The sequence below is a fragment of the Rhinopithecus bieti genome, unplaced genomic scaffold (assembly GCF_001698545.2).
Source record: "Rhinopithecus bieti isolate Rb0 unplaced genomic scaffold, ASM169854v2 scaffold_23898, whole genome shotgun sequence".
NCBI lineage: Eukaryota > Metazoa > Chordata > Mammalia > Primates > Cercopithecidae > Rhinopithecus > Rhinopithecus bieti.
Window position 1 is genome coordinate 157550 of NW_016811065.1, and position 8639 is coordinate 166188.

The window sequence follows — 8639 nt, forward strand, 5'->3', positions numbered from 1 at the left end:
GGCCAACATGGTGAAACCCCATTTATATTAAAAATACAAAATTAGCCAGGCATGGTGGCACATGCCTGTAATCCCAGCTACTCGGGAGGCTGAGGCAGGAGAGTCGCTCGAATCTGGGAGGCAGAGGTTGCAGTGAGCTGAGATTGTGCCATTGCACTCCATCCTGGGGCGACAAGAGTGAAACTCCATCTTAAAACAACAACAACAACAACAAAAAAAACTGGTTGAATGCTTTGGAAAGATTAAAAAGAGACAATTGTCCAAAAAAAAATTTGCAGTCCTTTTAGTAATTGATCTGACAACTATAAATATTTAGGAAACTGGTATAAGGAAAACTGGAAGGAGTCTGAATTCAAATTGCTTCAAAAGTGTTTTTAAGACTTCCCTCCACTTTGGCCGGGCGCGGTGGCTCAAGCCTGTAATCCCAGCACTTTGGGAGGCCGAGACGGGCGGATCACGAGGTCAGGAGATCGAGACCATCCTGGCTAACACAGTGAAACCCCGTCTCTACTAAAATACAAAACTAGCTGGGCGAGGTGGCGGGCGCCTGTAGTCCCAGCTACTCGGGAGGCTGAGGCAGGAGAATGGCGTAAACCCGGGAGGCGGAGCTTGCAGTGAGCTGAGATCCGGCCACTGCACTCCAGTCCCGGCAACAGAGCGAGACTCCGCCGCAAAAAAAAAAAAAAAAAAAAAAGACTTCCCTCCACTTTAAAGAAACCAAAATTGGAAATGAGATGATTCAGAGTAGATGTGATTTATATGCCAAGAAGACACAGTGGACCCATACTCTTGTAATGGCATTGGTCTATATCCACAGGTGGGCAAATTAATATACATTGATACACTTTAAGTTAAAATAAAATGTTTGTGGTATGTATTCATTCATACAAGTTTTAAGACTTTTAAAGTACTCACTACTGGCGTCTTTTTTTTTTCTTTTCCTTTTTTTTTTTTGTTTTTTGAGACAGAGTCTAACTCTTGTCATCCAGGCTGGAGTGTAGTGGCACAATCGCAGCTCACTGCAACCTGTGCCTCACGGGTTTAAGCAATTCTCGTGCCTCAGCCTCCCAAGTAGCTGAGATTACAGGCGCCCACTACCACGCATGGCTAATTTTTGTATTTTTAGTAGAGACGGGGTTTCATCATGTTGGCCAGGCTGGTCTCGAACTCCTGACCTCAAGTGATCTGCCTGATTCGGCCTCCCAAAGTCCTGGGATTACAGGCATGAGCCACTGTGCCTGGCCCTAATTTTTGATGACTTTTGCTTAAACCAACTTTTTTGATTACTGAGACGACACAGAATTTCAGGCAATGGTGATGTTGGCTTTCCAGTTCAGCCGTAACAATGGGTATCACAATAAAAAATACTCAGTTAATGAGGGCTGTGTGCATAAAATCACATATTCTGACATGATGGTAATGACATATCAGTTTTTACAGTGCAGTGATTATAACCTCATAGTATTTCTAATCTATAGTGTCACAAAGATGAAAAGGCAGGCATGCCATTTAAAACCTTTAGCTAGAAAAGTATTATTATTATTGTTTTGAGACAGAGTTTTTGCTCTGTTGCCCAGGCTGTAGTGCAATGGTATGATCTCAACTCACTAGAGCCTCTTCCTCCTGGGTTCAAGTGATTCTCCTGGCTCAGCCTCCCAAGTAGATGGGATTACAGGCATCTGCCACGATGCCCAGCTAATTTTTGTGTTTTTTAGTAAAGACGAGGTTTCACCATGTTGGTCAGGCTGGTCTTGAACTCTTGACCTTAGGTGATCCACCCACCTCAGCCTCCCAAAATGCTAGGATTACAGGCATGAGCCACTGTGCCTGGCCGAAAAGTATTATTTTTGAGATGATCATTTATAATTGAATATTGACTTCACAAACACATGAAATTAGTTAATTCTAAGAAAAGCATAATAAGAAAAGTGAAGATCCCAAACTTTTGCAGCCCCAAAATTAATTGAGGGTGATGGATGCAGTGTTCTGCAGCCTGAGTCTACTGTAAATATATAATTTCTCCTCTGATTTAAATTTTCCCTGTCATTTGGGTACAACAAATTCTTTTCTTCTCACTGAATTAAGTAAAATTATGAATATTTTCTTCTATGTTTCCTTTTAAAAGGCACTATAGTATTGCTCAAAAGTCTTGACTGATGCAGGGCTGACAACTTTCAAACATCTCAATTTTTTTTTTTTTTTTTTTTTTTGGTTCGGGGGGTAGCGTCTTGCTCTGTTGCCCAGACTGGATTGCACTGGCATGATTTCAGCTCACTGCAGCCTCTGCCTTCTGGGCTCAAGTGGTCCTCCCACCTCAGCCTCCCAAGTAGCTAGGACTACAGGAACATGCCACCATGCTCGGCTAATTTTTTTTTTTTTGTAGAGATGGGGTCTCACTGTATTGCCTGGGCTGGTCTTGAACTCCTGGGCTCGAGATCCTCCCACCTCAGCCTCTTATAGTGCTGGGATTACAAGTGTGAGCCACTGTGCCCAGCCTCAATCTCAATTTTAAAAAAAAGTTTCATAGTCATCTTTAGCTCACAGTAATTGCCTTTCATTCCATCAAGAACATGCATTGAAGAGTTATTGTGAGCCAAGGACACCATAGCTGGCTCCAGAAGAAATAGCTGATACACCCCTGACTGAAATGTACAGCATGTAAACTCACATGAAAATGACAATAACTTGAAAGAAATGTAATATAGCACAGCAGAGAAGAGTTCCGAAATTAGAGAGTTCTAGGGTTCTTTCCTCTTGGAAGTCCCCTCTCGTGAGACAGCTGTTTTCCTTTCTCTTTCTTTTTCCTATTAAACCTCCACTCAGAAAAGAAAAGAAAAGAGGAGAGAAGAGAAGAGAAAAGAAAAGAAAGGAAGGAAAAAAGGAAATTGGAGAGTTCTAGATGCACAGCTTGGCTTCCTTGTTTACTCTGTGACCAAGTTAGTTTTCTAAGACTGTTTCCTCATCTTTAAGATGGCAATAGTGAGCCGGGTGCGGTGGCTCACGCCTGTAATCCCTACACTTTGGGAAGCCAAGGGAGGTGGAGCACTTGAGGTCAGGAGTTTAAGACCAGCCTTGCCAACATGGTGAAACCTCATCTCTACTAAAAATACAAAAATTAGCCATGCGTGGTAGTGGGCGCCTGTAATCTTAGCTACTTGGGAGGCTGAGGCACGAGAATTGCTTAAACCCGTGAGGCAGGGGTTGCAGTGAGCTGAGATTGTGCCACTACACTCCAGCCTGGGTGACAAGAGATAGACTCTGTCTCAAAAAAAAAAAAAAAAAAAAAAAGATGCCAGTAGTGAGTACTTTTCCTTCTAATATGAAGATCAAGGAAGATGTGCCTGGCGGAATGTAGTTGCTGAGGAAGTGTTCATTTCTAATTTTTTCTTTTTCTTTTCTTTTTTTTTTTGATTTTTATTTATTTTTTGAGATGAAGTCTCACTCTGTCGGCCAGGCTGGAGTGCAGTGGCATGATCTCAGCTCGCTGTAACCTCTGCCTCCCTGGGTCAAGCGATTCTCCTGCCTCAGCCGCCCGAGTAGCTGAGATTATAGGTGTGTGCCACCACGCCTGGCTAATTTTTGTTTTTTAAGTAGAGACAGGGTTTCACCATGTTGCCCAGGCTGGTCTCAAACTCCTGACCTCAGGTGATCTGCCTGCCTTGGCCTCCCAAAGTGCTGGGATTACAGGTGAAAACCACCGAGCCTGGCCCTATTTTTTTTGGTATTTGTAGCCACTGGAGCCATGTGGGGATGGTTTCTAGAGATTCCCCTCAAATAACTTTCCAAATCAAACCACGTTCATCTCCCTCTTTATCACCATACTGGGCTAAGCCACTGTCATCTCTGGACAAACTGCTAAAATAGCTTCCTTACGGTCTCCCTGGTCCACGATTGCCTCTCTACAGTCTTTTCAAAACATCCTTTAAAAACGTGTTGTATGTGTGAACAAGAGGGAACTCTGATGGAGAGAAGGCAGAATTGCTTGTGGGTAGTGAGAAAAGAGCAAGGTGTTTGTATTTGTTGGTAGGAAATTCTTTTTAAGTTTCAGAATAGTTGATATAGCTGAAGGGTGCCTCCCCCAATTCTAAAACAGTCATCACCAAGTGAAGCTGCCAGAAAGTTAGCTCTCATAACTAAAAGTAGCTAATAAAATGTAGTATGACTATTCCATACTTATCCTTTTTAAATAATATATTTGAATATTATAAAGATAAAGGAAATAATGGTCTCTTTATACTGGGGCATTATGGGTTTTTTAGATTCTAAGTCCCGATCAATCATCCAAGTAATTAGTCTGTGAGTTTGGAACAATCTAATACATTTCAGGTTGGAGACACACATGATGTTGCATTGTGTTAGCATCTAAGTTCCTCCAATACACCATAGTTCTAGGTTTTGGAGTATTTATATCCTGTGCAGCCAGTAACTTAGAGAACAACGTTTGATCAAGCTTTGGAAAGTCTTCTGTTATCCAGCATGTTTTCTTTGTATCGTTTTCATTCCTTTCAGTATCAAGTGATTATTCACTAGCTTAACATCATAAATTAGTTTGAAGTAGGATGTTACACAAACGACTTGGAATTTTCCACAGTCTGCTTAACTTGCAGAAATGTAAATACAGGAAATGTGGACATAAACGGATTTCCTAGGCACAACCTACCCCTGCAGTAACTGTATACACATAACAGCCTCAACAGCTTCTGAACCACAGGCAAATGAACAATTTGCTGGCCTTGTCCTCCCTACAGTTTCCAGAAAGTGCCTTACTAGCAAGGAGGCAAATGAAGTGGTGGGTGGAGCTGGGCAGGGCCCACCACATTGCTGAAACTGTGTGGTGCAGAATGATGTGGTAGGAGCTGGGTAGAGAGACTACTGCTGCCAGCCTGAGAACCAGCTGGTTTCACCTCTCACTCATTCTCCAGTTTGCTGAATCAGGCACCCAGGCACAGTTAGGCCAACCAAATACTATTACCTCTGCCCTTGCCTGATGGAATCATTTAGCTTGAGCTTAAAAAAAAAATAAAATAAAATAAAAAGAGGCTACCCACAGGGTCTCTTGGTTACCTCTTAGTGTTATACTCGTCTGGATTCCAATATCACCAGAAGAAGATGTGACTTAATACTTACTTATGTATGCTGTCCAAAAAAGCGAAAACAAAACAACAAAATAAAAAATATTTACTTAATATGTAAGATCAGACATGGAAAGACTTATAAGAACATTTTTTATTGAGAGGTAAGAGCTCTTTCATTTTTATTTTATTTTATTTTATTTTTTATTTTCTTTTTGAGACAGAGTCTTGCTGTGTCGCCCAGGCTGGAGTGCAGTGGCGTGATCTCGGCTCACGGCAACCTCCACCTCCTTGTTTCAAGAGATTCTCATGCCTCAGCCTCCTGAGTAGCTGGGATTACAGGTGCCTACCACCATGCCTGGCTAATTTTTTGTTTGTTTGTTTTTTAATTTTTGGTAGAGATGGGGTTTCACCATGTTGGCCAGGCTGGTCTCGAGCCCCTGACCACAAGTGATCCACCTGCCTCAGTCTCTCAGAGTGCTGGGATTACAGGTATGAGCTAATGTGCGCCCAGCCTTCTTTCATCTTTAAACTGGTAATGGGCAAACACTATTGTTCTTAAAAGTTTTGAAATGTTCACATTTTCATTTGCCTCTTGGAAAGTTTTCATGAACTATTCTTGAGCAAAATTTCAGCTAATGTAAATTGGTGCTGCTTTGTCACTTAGTGGAAATTTTTTTTTAATTTTAAAATTTTAAAATTATTTTATTTTATGTTTTGTTTCCTCACCTCTTTCAATTCTACACTTAGTGGAAATAAATCACAGACTGATAGTCGTTACCTGATAGATCTGGGAATTTGTGACTCAGATTGTATCTAACAAATATTTTGCTGATGAATGGGTGAGTTCTATAGCTATCTGTGGAGTTAAAAGAAGAAACTTTGAAAAGATAGGTGTTTCATCAAACAACTAGTTATGAATTTTTATTGCGTCAACACTGTTGTACTGTTGTAGTGTGAAGGTGTAGGAATGTGGGCTATTGATACTCAGGCATTAATGGTGGGTGTTATAGACTCGGTCATCCTGAAAAATAATCAGATGGCGGTATTTGGCAGAAAGGTTTTACAATGATAGTATTTGAGGAGTTGCTAAGATCTTGCCTAGTTTACATCTTTCTGGTCTGCAACAAAGGCATAGTGATGCCTTCTCATCACCATGCTGCTTCATTCCCATGGCGTGCTGGAGCTAGCTGGTGTCTGCTCCTGAGCATGGACTGTGCATTTCTTTTCCAACTCTGTGTTCAGTGACCTGCATTTTGGTAGCCCAAATTTTATTTTTATTTATTCATGTATTTTGTTTTGTTTTTGTTTTGGTTCTTTTGGTAGCCTGAATGTTAACATGTTGGGAGTATTTTCACCACGGAAATTGGCAAATGCCACAAACCAGGCACCCTCCAGAGCTGGCTGTTAAACACTGACCAGCATCTACATTAGTGTTTGCTCCCCGCCCCCGATCATTCTCCTAATGGCTTAGTTCCTTGTCTGCTGTTAAAGCAGAGTAGAGGCTGGGAAGTCAGGGAGTTAAACATCTGGATTGGGATAGGCAATCCTCTGTGTAGCCCTGTGATCTTGAACAAGTTACATAGCCTCTCTAATACCCAGTTTCCTACTTTGTAAAATGGGGTTGATACAGACCCCCTTCAGGGTTGTGAAGATGAAATGAAATGACGTATGGTAAGCACCTAATGGTGCCTAGTGGGTACATAGCCAAGGCTCAGTAAGTGGTATCGATTAGGTTAATTTTTTTGCCAGTACTGATATTCATTCAATGGCGATTTGCAAAGTGCTTTTGGTTCCACCTGTATAGTTTTATTTATTTATTTATTTCTTAGTCCCAAATATTCTGAGCTTCCCTTCACCTGTATGGTTTTTTTTTAAAAAAATTTATTTATTTATCTATTTTTTTTTTTGAGACAAGGTCTCACTCTGTCACCCAGGCTGGAGGACAGTGGCATGATGTTGGCTCACTGCAACCTCTGCCTACTGGGCTCAAGCGATCTTCCCACCTTAGCCTCCTGAGTAGCTGGGACTACAGGTAGGTGCCACCATGCCTGGCTAATTTTTGTATTTATTTTATTTTATTTTATTTTTTAATTTTTGAGATGGAGTCTCATTCTGTTGCCTAGGCTAGAGTGCAATGGTGCAATCTCGGCTCACTGCAACCTCCGCCTCCCAGATTCAAGTGATTCTCCTGCCTCAGCCTCCCGAGTAGGTGGGATTACAGGCATATACCACTATGCCTGGCTAATTTTTATACTTTAGTAGAGATGGTGTTTCACCATGTTGGCCAGGCTGGTCTTGAACTCCTATCCTCAAGTGATCCACCCGCCTCAGCCTCCCAAAGTGCTGGGATTATAGGCATGAGCCACTGTGCCTGCCAATTTTTTTATTTTTTGTAGAGACAGGTTTTCACCATGTTGCCCAGGCTGGTTTCAAACTCCTGAGCTCAAATGATCCATCCTCCTTGGCCTCCCAAAATGCTGGGATTACAGGTGTGAGCTACCATGCTTGGCCTCCACCTATATGGTTTTAAATGTACAGATAAGCAAGAATAAAACATGACCCTGGAATTGGAGTTTTCAGATCACGTGTTTGATGTCATGTGGACTCCATACCTGGGCTTTGACATAGTCTTAATTTGCCATCAATAGACAGAGTCCCCAAGTCTGGTCTTCTCTTCTATCAGAGCATCTGGAGCACCTTCATTCCCACCTTCCTATCTTCGTAAATTCCTCCTCATTCTTTCATTGCCTTCCCTTTCTCCACAGACAGGCAAACGACCTTCTTCTCAGTGCTTCTCCTCTGTGTTTGCTCCTATGCCTGGCATGTGGCTGTCTGAGGTTCAGAATTATTCTCAGACCTGTGTAACAAGAACTCTAGGATGAGTCACCTGGTACCTGCTTTTTCATACCCTCAAGCCAAGGCAGGGAGGCCTGATTTCCCTGGCAGAGTTAATTGTGTGGCAAAAGTGCTGCCCAAGTTTATCAGCTGTCTCTGCTTTTTTCCCCATTACTGGTTCCCATTCCTGTCTCTCTTCCCTTTCAGCATTGTGCTCAGAAGGGTATCCTTCACTTCAACATTCCTTTAGTGTGAAAAATGGTTATTGTAGGAAAAGTGGTGATGCTAAATTCTAAACCCTTCAGGTTCTTTTTTTTTTTTTTCGAGATGGAATCTTGTTCTGTCACCCAGGCTGGAGTGCAGTGCCATGATCTTGGCTCACTGCAAACTCTACCTCCCGGGTTCAAGCAATTCTCCTGCCTCAGTCTCCTGAGTAGCTTGGATTACAGGCACCCTGTGCCATGCCCACCTAATGTTTGTATTTTTAGTAGAGACAGGGTTTCACCATGTTGGCCAGGCTGGTCTCGAACTCCTGAGTCAAAGTGATCTTCCTGCCTTGGCCTCCCAAAGTCCTGGAATTATAGACGTGAGCCACTGTACCAGGCCTAAATCCTAAACCCTTCAGGTTCTTGCAAGTACCAGTGACACTGAAATTGAATTAATTTGGAATAAAGGCATTTGCTGTAAGGGAGGCTTTTTTTTTTTTTTTTTTTTTTTTTTTTTTTTTTT